Source organism: Silurus aristotelis (genome assembly GCF_946808225.1).
Source record: "Silurus aristotelis genome assembly, chromosome: 1".
Lineage (NCBI taxonomy): Eukaryota > Metazoa > Chordata > Actinopteri > Siluriformes > Siluridae > Silurus > Silurus aristotelis.
Window position 1 is genome coordinate 34,115,452 of NC_139574.1, and position 14,573 is coordinate 34,130,024.

Below are 14,573 nucleotides of genomic sequence, written 5' to 3' on the forward strand. Positions count from 1 at the left end.
GCAGTTGACAAGAGCTTTTCACCAACACATAATCTACACTTAACCATTATTCCTTTCTCCTTTTCCTCGACTATATCAAAATAATAAGAATACTTCCATCACAGTAATGTAATTCTCTGGTTTGCCATCTCCACTTCTGACCAGCTTCTGTTCCTGCTGCTTGCACGTATGAGTGCGCGATTCTACGTGACTACGTTCATTTTAATTCAGTATTTATTTTTTGATGCAAAATTATTTAACTGAAAAGTAATTGCATTACTTTTTTAAAAAAAGTATTATATTAATGTGTAAATTTATAAAGTAACGCGCTACTTTACTCGTTACTCCAGAAAAGTAATATTATTACGTACGGAATGGGCTGAGATGAGTAATGAGTGTGTGTCGAGTTAACCCACGGAACCATGGAAGAGATCAGACTGGGAAGCATGTTTAGATGAGGCACAAGCCTTAAACCACTGAGCAACCACTGCTGAAAAGCATGTGTGCTTTTTGGAGGGTTCATACTTTGTTTCATGCCAATGCAGTAAGGAAGAAGGCATGTAGGACTGGCTTTGAAAGCTTATCACCAGCGTGGACTATATTAAGGACCATGTTCAGGAACAAGCCTTAACCCACTGAGCTACCACAGAAGTGCCTTTTTTTTGGTGGAGTTATCTTTCATTAAAGACCAGGAAATCAAGAAATTAATCCAACACAGAAAGGACAGAATTGAAATGTTTTCAGAGCAGACAAGGTCCAGAGGTTTTAATTACCAACACAGCAAGCAGCTTGACCAGGAATCAAACTCTGAAACTCATCCTCGTGGGGACCCTGACTTTAACCCACTAGGCTACCTACCTACCTACCTACCTAATATGATGTGAGATCCAGTTAACAGCTAAACTAGGTAGAAGTAATAACAACTTTTTACTTATGTCACGCGGTGAAGATGGAGCGGGGGCAGAAATAGAAGCCGGTGTCTTTATTAAACAAAATAGCCAAAACAAAACACCCGCAGCGCGGGATAAAACCGGCAAAAGGCAGTTCCGTATGATTTATCCGCGGTGAGGCGTGGAGGAAGCGCAACGTGGAAGAAGCGACGGAGAGGCGTCGGGAATCCAAGGTGCGCCGGGGAAAGAACCGTCACCGGGGGGAAAGCGAGGAGTCCAGGATCAGAAGGTGCATAGCGGGGAATGCTGACGCGAAGAAGCACCACCTGGAACCTGCACAGACACACACGAGCATCACCACGTACATTTAATAACCGACAGCAAGTGTGTGTGTGTGTGTGAGGCTTTTATAGGTGGTGTGGAATTAATCCCAGGTGTTCGGGATGAGCCCGATTGCACTGAGCCTCGTGCGGGCGGGGCATGCATGAGAACCGGAGCGAGGTGCGTCGGGGAATCCTGACATATGGGATATGACAGCCTCCAAAGGGGGCGTGGCAGGGGGATTCCTGACACCCCCCAACCCCCCCCCCCGAAGGGGCGGCACTGGACGCCCACAACTCATGGAACTCCCGGAGGGCCGGGGCACTCGGAGGAGGGCCTTCCCGATCGTCCAGGGCCTGAAGGGACCCGGCTGGAACCGCTCTGGAGCCAGAGAAAGCCGGGAAGGACCCGAGGCGGAGTGACCACCCCTGAGGAGAGCCGGAAGGGGAACATGGACAAAGCAGGACCCAGGACCCAGGACCGGAGCAAAGACCAACGCGGTGACTGGGAATGGAGTGTAGCCCTTGGCGTTGACCGAAAGTGGGGAGACGTCACCCACGGATGCCAGGAGCCCAACCGAGCCCACAACGGAAGTCAGGAGCGGGACGAAGCCCTCAGTGGAGACCGGAGGCGGAGAGACCTCCTCAATGGAGACTGGAGGCGGAGTGACACTCTCAGCAGAGGCCGGAGGCGGAGTGATGCCCTCCGCGGAGACCGGATGGGGGAGGACGTCCACCACGGAGACCTGGGGCGGACCGACGACATCCAGGACGGCCGGGAACGGAGCCTTGTCCACCACAGAGACCTGGACGACGACCTCGGGGAGGACCACCCCTGATGTCCTGGAACGGGGCGACGTTACCCTGGATGGTCTGGTTAGGCGCTCTCTCTCCCACGGAGACCTGTAAGGGAGAGACAACCCTGGTGACTGCCGGAGGCGGGGTAGAGCAGTTTGCGGGGCTTACCGGCAACGGAGCCCCGTTCTTGTCAAAGGCCGGAGGCTGAGTGAAGCCCCTGGCGGACCTCCAAGGCGGAGCCACCTCCACGGCGGGGAACTGGGACTTCGCCGTGGGAGGAGCTTGGGAGCGGGAAGTCGCCGTGGGAGGAGCTCGGGAGCGGGACTTCGCCGTAGGATGAGACCAGGAGCCGAGACAAGCCCTTGTGGGGAGCCTGGAGCGAGGCTGAGCACTCTTGAGGGACCTGGAACTGGGCGAAGCTCTCTGGCGGGACCTGGAACTGGGCGGAGCTCTCAGGCGAGACCTGAGGGCGGAGCCGAGCTTTCCGGGGAGACCTGGGGCGGAGCCGAGCTTTCCGGGAGGTCCTGGGGCGGAGCCGAGCTCTCCTCTGGAATCTGGAGCGGAACTGAGCCATCCTGGAGATTCTGGAGCAGGATGGAGAGCTCCTGGAGGTCCTCGGGCGGGATGGAGCCATCCTGGATGGCCTGGAGAACGGCGGAGACCACTTGGAGGACCTGAGGTGGAGCAGAGCTTTCCTGGAGTGCCTGAAGCCGGGCGAAGATCTTCAGAAGATTCAGGTACTGACCCGGCTTTTCGGAGGCGGGGTGAGGAGATGAAGGTCGGCCGTGACTATCCCGAGTTCTCTGGTGAGAAGCTGGAGGAACGTGGTGCACGAGCCGAACTCACCACCATTTGTGTCCCACAGCTCTACAGCGATTGAGAGCGATTTCCCCGTTAGAAGAGACGTGACAGGCGGGGCATGCACGAGAACCGGAGCGAGGTGCGTCGGGGAATCCTGGGATATGACAGCCTCCGAAGGGGGCGTGGCAGGGGGATTCCTGACAACTTAAGTACATGTCAGAGCCAAGACTTCTTTACTTTCACTTAAGTAAAAAAGTATAATCAGTACTTTAACTTTTACCCGAGTATTTTAAAACATGAGTATCTGTTCTTCTACTTAAGTAAAGGATGTGTGTACTTAGGTAAAAATTTGCCATTATACTACCTGTTTTAGTGTCACGCTGGTACCTGGACATTAATATTAGGGTTGTCAATCAATTTAAATATTTACAGTAATCGCCACTTAATTGCACATTTCTATCTGTTCTAAATGTACTATACATTAATATTTTCTTTTTAATACTCTAAGCAACATGGACATGCAGAAATATGGATGCTTTTGCCAATAAACAAATGTATGTTTATTATTAGCAAAACCGAACTCAACATAGAGCATGAAGTCAAAATATTATTGTAAATGCTTTAAATTAATTATGGTAGTTTAAATTACATAACTTATCAGGACACCAAACTGAACTTTTGCTATGCTTCCACATGGACGGGTTATGAGGTGATCCAAAGAAACTGTAACTCTTCAAACGTTCATACCGATTACATAATCAGTGAATATTTGTTTTTGATAAGGTTTTTTTATTTCAAAACCTTTTATATTTAGTTATTTATTTATATATTTATATTTTTTATACAAATGGTCAAAAATAAATGAAACCTGCATTAATAATGCATTAATAACATTTAGTGCCATTAAAATGAATTTGCGTTTGACAGCCCTCATATATATAAATACATAACTAATTTAAAATGTTGTTACCTAATGAATGTATCCAGGCTGAACAACTAACATATAGAACACAAGCTGAGAAAAGATGATGATGATCAGGTGATCAGGAATGTCTCTGTTCTCAGTCATGTTTACATCATTGACTCCCTCTGTCTCATCCATGTTAACCCCAGACTTCTTGTTGCCCTCTGCCTTGCTCATTGTGAACTCCGTAAATTAGCCTACGTCTGTGGTGTGTAAGACACGAAAATAAAACACTAATGGTAGATTTAAAAAGCCACGCAATGACAAGGAATAGGTTTATGGGCTGAAAACGGCGCATTGAGAAGAAAAATTATCGACATTTCACCAAAGAGATTTAAACTCAAGTAACGAGCCTGTTTTGAAAATGTAAGAAGTAAAAAGTACAGTTATTTGTGTAGCAATGTAAAAAGTAAAAGTAAAAATCTGAAAAATAAATAGTGAAGTAAAGTACTGATACCAGAAAAATCTACTTAAGTACAGGAACGAAGTATTTGTACTTCATTTCTTCCCACCTCTGTCAAACACCAAAAAGTTAAATTAGAAAACAATAATGAGACATTCACAAACTGTTAAACATTAAACTGTTGGTTACTTTAAAACTAACATTCATCTGGGAAACCACAGAGATCAACATTTGATCTGTTAACTGGTTGCATATGTCACATTTACTGCATGACTCAGCCAGAGAAGGTGTTTCTATAGAACTTTGTTTACTCAACTTAGTCAGTGTAATGGTGAAGGAACAGATCAAACAGGCTGTGGGAGAGCGTATGGATTTGAGGAAAAGGAACAGCACGACAGGACAGTGCCTTAGTCAATCAAATCTCTCTTATTGAGAATTTATCTTTATATTTTGGTGCTCAGTGCCTCAGCCACACTTCTCTGGCACACACACACACACACACACACACACACACACACACACACACACACACACACACACACACACACACACACACACACACACATCCTCACGCTTCTCCTTAAATGCCCCCTCCAATCACTGAAAGAGGGAGAACACTCATTAGTCATTATCCATTTTAGGTGAGGCATTTTTGTGTCTACCTGCTCCCGGCCTCACCCTCCATTCACAAACCTGCGCATGGCCATTTATAAAAATCTATTTATTTAATTTGTTGTAGTAGATTAGTCTAGTAGATTAGTTTTGGGCAGTCAGAGGAAATTTCAAAGATACAAGCAACATAAACATACACTCATGTTGCTGCTTTTTAGATACAAATTAAGCTCTTAAGTTGTTTGTCTGGTCTTTACGGTAAGGCGGGATATGAGAATTGACAATGGTCAATTACACATTACACATTCTACTTAATAAAAAGGGTGTGTTTACACACGTATTAAATACTTGAGTACTATACATAGACCCACTTCATTTCAGGGTGCAGCTCATAAACCCAGATTTGTTTACATGAATAATTGATTCCAATCTTTAAAATGATTATTCAGTTCAACATGTTATATATATTTATTTATGTATTTGTTTATTTATTCTTTACATATACCATGGCATTATAAAATGAATCTTTATTTAAATTACAGTGCTAGATCTATTATCCAAACTATAAATAATAGAAACAAAAGAGTACTCAAGTATACATTTTTTGAGTTGTGATTAGAATGTTTCCCAAAGGTAACTACTTTCCTTTAATTATAGAAAGATATCATGTCCCTTTTTTGTCTTAATTTCTTTCTTTCAATTAATTATATAAGAAACTTCTATGTCAAAGTTTACATCTATGTCAATTGGCAGATGCCTTTATCCAGAGTTATTTATAATTGTCCCATTTATACATTTATACATATTTTCAAGAGCCCAGGAGTGGGAGCTTCTATTTAGAAGTCCATTGTCTTACTCACTGAGCTACCACTTTCTCTAAATGAAGCTGTAGTAAATGAACCAAGTGTGTGAGTGGAAAGTGGATGCAGAGGTTTTCTTAATGAAAAGCACACATAAAATAGACACAAAATAAACAAAGAAACTAAAAGAACAAAGATAATAATGAAGACCATTGAGAGATAACCAGCATTAAGTGGTGAGTTTTTATAGATAAGTGGTACATACACAATCATAGTCCAGATAATACCATTACTAAACAATATAAAAAACAAATCACTGAGCCAAGGTTTGGCAAACAGCAGAAAACAAAGACAAATGAATATATTACTTATTACTTATTACTAATTTGGTAATTAGGTGGTGACCGAACACTTTTATTAACTTTATTTAGTAACTTAATTTTCTTTGTTCACTCAATATGTTATATTCTACATGTTCTTGCAACATTTACAGGTAACCATAAAAACACACACACATCTCCACATCTCTAAGCCTTAAAGGGTTAAGCATGACATCATGAAAAATGGGTTGTGCTCATGCAAATGTTGCATGAATGCGTATGTGTGAATTTCCTGCTCATTGCGTTTCAGTTTCTCCTGTCTTGCTTTATAAGTCTCTCTTCTTAAACTCTACTTCAAATAGTTTTAAATCTTTCCAAGTACATATTAGCCTTTTCATCTGGTACACTTCTACATTTTTCCTGAAGGTGATTGGGCAAGGTAAGTTACTAACAATGGATTGTATAAAATAACAATTATAATATTTTCTATTTATCATTTTATAAATTGATTTTATTAAATTATAAATTTTATATAAAATAGTATTAATAACAGTACACAAAGGACATTTTAACAATAACACTTTTTAGTATCTGAACTAATCTGTACTTTCAATATAACAACACTTTTTAGTATGTGAACTAATCTGTACTTTTATAAATGTATGTATTTTTTTTGTAATTGTAATATATTTAATTTTTATATTTAATATTTAATATTTAGGTGTTGGTATTAACTACCATTATAAATAGTTTTGGTTATCTAAATAAATATGTTATAAATGATCAGTTTTTGGCCATGAGTCAAAAAACTGATTAGGCCAGCCAGTGGAAACTTGTTCCAAATGGTATTTTAAGGCAAACACAGGTGTCTCTCTGCATAAGAAATTTTCTGCTTTTTATTTAAATGAAAATCCATCAACCCATGTAGATTGCACTTTATTGTGTTTGTCTCTTTTGTCATTTATATATATATATATATTTTGCCTTATTTCCAATCCAAGGTTCCACTGTAAAACAGTTTTATATGGTGTATTTCATTTACAGAAGTATAATGTAATATTTATTTTTTGATTTACTGTACATGTAGGATTAAGAATTCCTTTCTTACATACAGCACATTGAACAAAAAAGAAAGAAATATCTACAAAAATATTATGTTTTAAAATAAGTGTGATTTATTCACAGAAATTCACAAAGTCATTACTAATGACATCAGGACCTGAATCAAGAGTCCGTTTTGTGTCTTGGAATACAAATGGTATTAAAGATACCACTCAGTCAAAAGAAAAAATCTCAAAACTGCTGGACAGTCTCAATAACCTTTAGGCTGATGTTGCCTTTATACAAGAGACACATATTGGCCCAGACTGTTATAAAATCTTGGAAGATGTTCCAGGCTGGAACGTCTATTTCACCGTGTACAGCTCTCGAAGCAAAGGAGTCGCAATACTGATAAAAAACACTGTACCATTCGAGTACATATGCCACGATGAGGACTGCAATGGAAGTTACATCGTGCTTTTCTGTCGTCTGTTTGGTGAACTTCACACCCTTGTTAATATTTACTATCATAAGGCAGACAAATTTTTCTTGGCTAGATTGAAAGACTATCTGGTGGAAACAGCTGAGGGTGTTCTAGTGGTTGGAGGTGATTTCAACACGGTTTTACATCCCAGCTTCGATCGGAAATGTTCACGTTCTGAAGCAAGACATTCACCATTTAGAGCATCTTTAGAATATTTCACTGTTTCTCTTAATCTCAGAGACACTTGGTCATACTTACGGCCTACTGATAAGGACTTTACACGACATCAGAATGACAGTTTCTCTAGGATAGACATGTTTTTTCTTCCAGAACACAGAATGGAACGGGTGCGTAAGATCACTGTACACAAAATCGCTGAACTGCCAGGTTTTTCTGATCATTATCCTCTTGTACTAGATCTTACAGTTTGGCAGAATGGTAACAAAATACTTCCAAAAGTTGCCAGTGGTGTACGCCTGTGGTGTAAGCCTTCCACACCTGACAGAAGACCAGGAAAGATTAGTGGGGCAGAAATACTGAGTGTCATTAAGTCTTTGACTGAATTAGAAGATCTTCCACTTGATGGAAAGGATGTGAAATATTATAAAATCAATTCATGTGAACTGAGTGAGAGCTTAAAAATAGAATACAATTCAATGATGCAGAACAAAGAGAAACTTGAGCAACCAAATCCTTGAGGATACAGACACATCTTTAATTTGCAGAATTCAATATTATCAAAAAATTTTGGCAAGGCGTCTCAGTGCATTGATTTCCATGAAGGGAACGGTAGAAATAAATCATGATACATTTTTTCATGTAACATTTCAGACAGGGCCACAGAAAATCAAGTGGCATTTCCTTCGGTACTCCATTAGGAAACTGCATCCTGAGTTATCGGACAGTGTACTTCCACCAGAATTAAGATTTCTTGATTACCTTCTTCCTAAAGACCAAATCTTTCGTGAATTTAGACTTTTGGAGCCTGGCTATCCACTCACTAATGCAATCTTTTGTCTGGCTCTGAATGAGCTGAAAGAGATATGTTTAGTAAATAACTTTAGGGGCACAGTCTGCTATCAAAGACAGGTTCTGCGAATACATACACAAAACATTACATCTGATTCACAGTATGCTTTAGTCAGCCATGTCAATAACATATCAGGACTTAAAATAACCATAAATTAATAATTATTAGACCATTATTACGTCCTTATCAGATACAAACAGACAAAGTGATCTTAAATTTAGTGATACAGTTGAAAACGGTTATGTCGCCGGCCTAGGGGTTTGCCAAAAAACGTTGAGATAACCGATGATCGAGATAAACGAAAATCAATATTGCGGCAATATATTAATGTGCTTAAAATTTCTTTATGTACATGATGTGCGTTAATAAATGTGAGTTAATTTTTTACAAAAAGTTAACCAGTGTCAAAATTAAATTCGCGAGTCATTTCACTCTGACACAGCCCTGAAAAGTATCCTACACTCCTGTGCCTCCTCTTCCAAGATAGCATCTGTAAGGCTTGATTTTTCCACCACTTCCTGGAAAATTCAGCCGTTCTTCTGCGGCTGCACGGCACTGTGCCTGAAACTCATCATCGGAAATATCCTGAATGACGCAGTGCATCCAGCAGTTTGAAATTGTTTCCTTCTTCACGTCATTCCAGGCTGATCTCTAATATAAGACACACCCTGGGTGAGGGGTACATAGAACTTTGTATAAGACCCGTCTTATATACGCGAAAATACGTAGGTGAGATGGTGAAGTGGCATCATTAACTAACATTTTCAAAAGCTGGCGATTGGTCATGGTGATGGAGATAACCGACGTTAAGTGGCAAATTTGGCCCTCTTTTGTGCTCGAGATATTAGGGTTCAGCGACATAAAAGAATCGACATAACCGATGAGAAAATGCTAAGACAAAAAGAGAATTTGATGGTTCCACTTCAAAAACGATGTCAAAGATAAAAAAATGTTTTGAGATAAATGGGTTCGATTGTATCACAGAATGTATTCTGTTTCTTTTATATCTGTTCTACTAATTGCAATTATATATCATTAGTTTTGATGGCTGACTTGATTTATAATGAAACTAAAGGTAGTAAAACTAAAAAATATATAAATCGGGATTACTACAGAATTAAGAAGATATGGCTACACCTATATTTAAGGACAAAACACAGACTTTTAATTAGCATTCAATGATACTTTTGTAACTGTATTTCAGTATTATATTTATTTAAAGGTATTTATATTCTACATGAATGTTATAGATTTTCAATGGTTTTCGGTTTACTTGACTACACTTGAGAAAGTAACTCACTCCTTTTATTTTATTTATTTATTTTTTTACATTTTTCTCTTTTTGTTTTACACATTCAGTGTAATCATTGCAAATCTCAAATGTTTCTTTACTCTTGCAGTCAATGATTGTATGTTATGCATCATTAGAATGGCTCCAATGTATTTCTCTCTACATTTTATCAATGCAGAAAGAACAAGAACCATGATAATTTTGCCATCTGCTGTGATCTTATAATGCTTCACATTGTAACTTATTAAAGGCTATTTTTGTGTGACTTAATTTTAGAACATGAGTATAAGTGCTCTTGGCTTTACCTCAATAAAATGTTTCAATATGCTGGAGTGAACAAAATCACATGTTGTAATTTCTTAAAAATACATGAACTCTTTCTACAACTTCAATTCCAAAAAGTTGCGACAATGTACAAAATGTAAAAATAAATAAATAAATAAATAAATAAATAAATAAATAAATAAATAAATAAATAAATTAATTAATAAAAACCCAGAATGTAATGATTAGCAAATCTCATAAATTCTTATTCTATTCAGAACAAAACAACAACAAAAAAACCCATATAAAATGTTTTAACTAAGAATATATTCTATTTTAAAGTGATTTGAACGTTAGAAACAAGCTAATTAGAGGGACTGCAAATGTAGGACGTTTTGGGGACAAAATGAGGGAGGCACGATTGAGGTGGTTTGGACATGTGCAGAGGAGGGACATGGGGTATATCAGTAGAAGAATGCTGAGGATGAAGCCACCAGGAAGAAGGAAAAGAGGAAGACCAAGCAGGAGGTTTATGGATGTGGTGAGGGAAGACATGCAGGTAGTTGGTTTGAAAGAGGCAGATCGTTCCTCTCTTCTTTAGTCCTGAGGATGTGGTGTCTATGTTTTCCAAAAAAGAAATTACAATTTCATTTGATCTGACCACAGAACAGCTTTCCACTTTGCCTCAGTAAATTTTTTATGTGCTTAGGCCCAGAGAGGATGGTGGTGTTTTTCAATCATGTTATCTAAGAGACAATATTTATACACAAACGTCTTATTGAGCTGGTGTCAATTGACCTAATTAGTTGAAAATGTTTCACCAAATGTTTATTACTTTTTCCAGACTTTTGTGAACCACCCCAACTTTATTGAGATGTGATGCAGCCAACACATTACCTTATTTTTTGCTTTATATGTAAATTTTTCTCAGTTTGAGCATTTGATATGTTTTCTATGTTCTTTGTGAATAATGTATGGGCTTATGAGATTTGCATCAACCCAAAATCATTGCATTCTGTTTTTATTTATATTTTACACAGTTTTTTTTTACAAAGTTATTTGAAACTGGAGTTGTAGTTTGGAACATGTTGAGATCTGTTTTATAAAACAGATAAAAAAAAAAAGATACAGTACACCTGCACACTATATACAGTAGCATTATAATCTATATGGCCAGGAAATGTACAATGTTTCCAGGCAGACATAAGTAGTAACAGTAAAAAAAATAACAGTAAAAATAAGTAAGAAAAAGTTTTTATTTATTTAATTTTGTGAAACCATGTGTTACATGCGAAAGTTGCAAGTACAGGTGCATTTCAATAAATTTGAATATCATTAAAAAAAATAACTTTCTTTTGGCTTCTCCTGTCAGGGGTCGCCACAGCGGATCATCCGCATGTTTGATTTGGCACATGTTTTTATGCTGGATGCCCTTCCTAACGCAACCCTCCCCATTTATCCGGGCTTGGGACCGGCACTGAGAGTGGCTGGGGTTGGTTCACTGACCGGGGATCGAACACGGGCCGAAGCGGTGAGAGCGACGCATCCTAACCACTAGACCACCAGGGAACCCAATAAATTTGAATATCATTAAAAAGTTTATTTATTTTAGTAATTCGATACAAAAAGTGAAACTTGTATATTATATAGATTCATCACACACAGACTGATATATTTCAAGTGTTTATTTCTTGTAATTTTGATGATTAGGCTTTCAGCTAATGAAAAAGCTAAATTTAGTATCTCAGAAAATTAGAGTATTGTGAAAAAGTTCAATATTGGACACCCGTGGTGTCGCATTCTAATCAGCTAATTAAATCCAAACACCTGTAAAGGTTTCCTGAGCCTTTAAATGGTGTCTCAGTCTGGTTCAGGCTACATAATCATGGGGGAAGACTGCTGACTTGACAGTTGTCCAAAAGCCAATCACTGTCACCCTGCACATGGAGGGTGAGACACAAAAGGTCATCGCTCATCGCTAAAGAAGCTGGCTGTTCACAGAGTGCTGTATTTAAGCACATCAATTGAAAGTTAAATAAATGGAAATTGAATGTGTTAGAAGAAGGTAAAACGAAGCCCATTTGAGAATTTGTGGGAGATTCACAACGAGTGGACTGCAGCTGGAGTCAGTGCTTCAAGTGCCACCACACACAGACGTATCCATGGGCTACAACTGATGCATTCCTTGTGTCAAGCCACTACTCCTGAACCAGAGACAATGTCAGAGGTGTCTCACCTGAGCAAAGGACAAAAAAGGACTGGACTGTTGATCAGTGGGCCAAAGTTGTCTTTTCAGAAGAAAGGAAAGTAAATGTTTCATTTCATTTGGAAATTAATATCCCAGAGTCTGGAAGAAGAGAGGAGAGGCAGAGAATCCAAGTTGCTTGAGGGCCAGTGAAAAGTTTGCACAATCAGTTGTGGTTTGGGGAGCCATCTGCTGGTAGTGGTCCACATTGTTTTATCAAGTCCAGGGTCAGCACAGCCATCTACCAGGAAGTTTTAGAGCACTTCATGAATCCCTCTGCTGACCAGCTTTATAGAGATACTGATTTAATTTTCCAGCAAGATTTGTAAATCTAAAAATTTTAACTCAAAACTGACTTTGGCATATGTTGTACTGTTATACACCTACTGAACAAACAGGAACAACTCAGTAATTGCACTTTTCTTGCACATTATTCAGCACTTGCTCCTCTAGAAAAGAGGCCTGTCTAAACTGTTGTTAAAAATTTAGAAGCACACAATTTCATAGAATATCATTATTTGCTTATAAATTTGTACTCATTGAAATTACGAATTTACGAAGTAATCAAACCTGTTCATTAAAAGGGGGTGCCCAAATACTTTTGGCAATATAAAGTAACACTTTTTTCATTTGTGCTGTCAGACTCATTACTGATAAGTATTCAACTAGGATTATTCAATAAATAATTTTTTGCCAAATCTTTGACTCCTCCATTCTACTCTTTTCCCTGCTGTTTGTCTTTTAGAACAGTTAGCAGATTAGTTTCAGACACCAGACAAAACTGTTTTCTATTTACAGGATCCGGCTAGTACCTCAGGTATGAGTATATATTTTGAATTGTTTTCAAGTGTTCAACTGAAGTGAGATTTTCTAAAATATCCAGCCTCCTATTATTATCAGGAGCCAACACAACATGGAGCCACATATTCTGTAAAACAAAATTCTGATTAAAAATAATAAGCTTTATATGTGGTAACATGTTAAATAATCTCTTTAGTGCAATCAGGTTCCTTCCCTGACCTGTATACAATGTGAGAGGATGAGGATCATTCAGATCCTTTGGCTCAAGTATTTAAATTGCACTTGTTTCAGAAAACTCGTAACACCTGAAGTGCTCAATGTACCATGATGTAAGCCTTTTGCAAAAAAAGGCCACCTTATTCTGAAAAAATGATTCCCTCCAAAGTGTCATGTAGGACATCTGGCGGGAACCTTGTTATTGGGTGAAAAAAGGCTTACATCATGGTACATTGAGCACTTTAGGTGTTTAAAGTTTTCTGAAACAAGTGCAATTTAAATACTTGAGCCAGAGGATCTAAATGATCCTCATCCTCTCACATTGTATACAGTTCAGGAAAGGAACCTGATAGCACTAAAGAGATTCCCTCTCCATTAATTGTTCTTCACATTGTCACACAATAATTTTCTGATTTTAACTTTAACGTCACAGTTGGAAGGAACTGTTCTCCATAATGTAAATTACATTTTAAACCTGTATGACTTCCTAATGCAGAAGACAAAAGCAGGTGTTTAAAAGGGATAGTTCACCCAAAAATGACAATTCTTTCAAAATTACACACCCTCATGTCATTCCAAACACAAATTAATATATTTTTTATTAAATCTGAGTGCTCTTTGACCTTCCATAGACAGCAAGGGTCCTACCACGTTGAAGGTCCAGAAAGGTACCAAAAACAATGATAAAATATTCCATGTGACATAAGTGGTTCAACTGTCATTTTATGAAGCTATGAGAAGAATTTTTTTTGGTACTCTCCAAAATGGCAGTAGGGTGACACGGAGGAGAAGAATTGTTGAATAAAGGTATTTTTCACACAAAAAATATATTTTATATCACTGCTTTTTCCAAGCAGAGCAAGTTGTATTGAGTGAAGAGTAGAACAGAATCAGAAACACCCAATAAACGGCTGTTATTTTGTGAATGTTTTTTTAAAGTCCCCAAGGGATTGCAAACCTCAAATTCATTAGTGTACATCGACACTTAAATGCAATCACTTTGTACCAATAAAAGTTGGTTTTCTTGTAATACTGTCCACTACGAGTTGATGTGTGTGGTATATTGGTGCAACTGTGTTACATGTATTATGGGATTTTCATAGCACGCATGCGCTGTGTGTTGTATTAGTAGCAGAATGGGAAGTTAGAAAAGACAGTAAAGACTGCAAACGTTATACCTCCGTGTCTCTCTCGTTCTTTTCCCATAAAAACACTACAGGGCAACGAGGACTTGGATTCCATAGTGAAGGAAAGTAAAAGTGCAAGTGAATTTGCAATACTAGAGTAACAGTTTGCCATTTATTGAAGCAACTG

The 14,573-nt window shown here is 38.7% G+C and overlaps 1 long non-coding RNA gene across 2 annotated transcripts; it reads left to right on the plus strand.

Annotated features, from left to right (window-relative positions):
- Positions 1-6,123: 6,123 nt before the first annotated feature.
- LOC310725445 lies at positions 6,124-10,075 on the plus strand. Of its 2 annotated transcripts, XR_014533363.1 has the most exons (3): positions 6,143-6,326; positions 7,073-9,357; positions 9,558-10,075. It is a non-coding gene; the product is annotated as an uncharacterized lncRNA (long non-coding RNA). The 2 variants fall into 2 exon arrangements; XR_014533362.1 differs by having other exon boundaries at positions 6,124-6,326; positions 7,073-10,075.
- Positions 10,076-14,573: the final 4,498 nt, after the last annotated feature.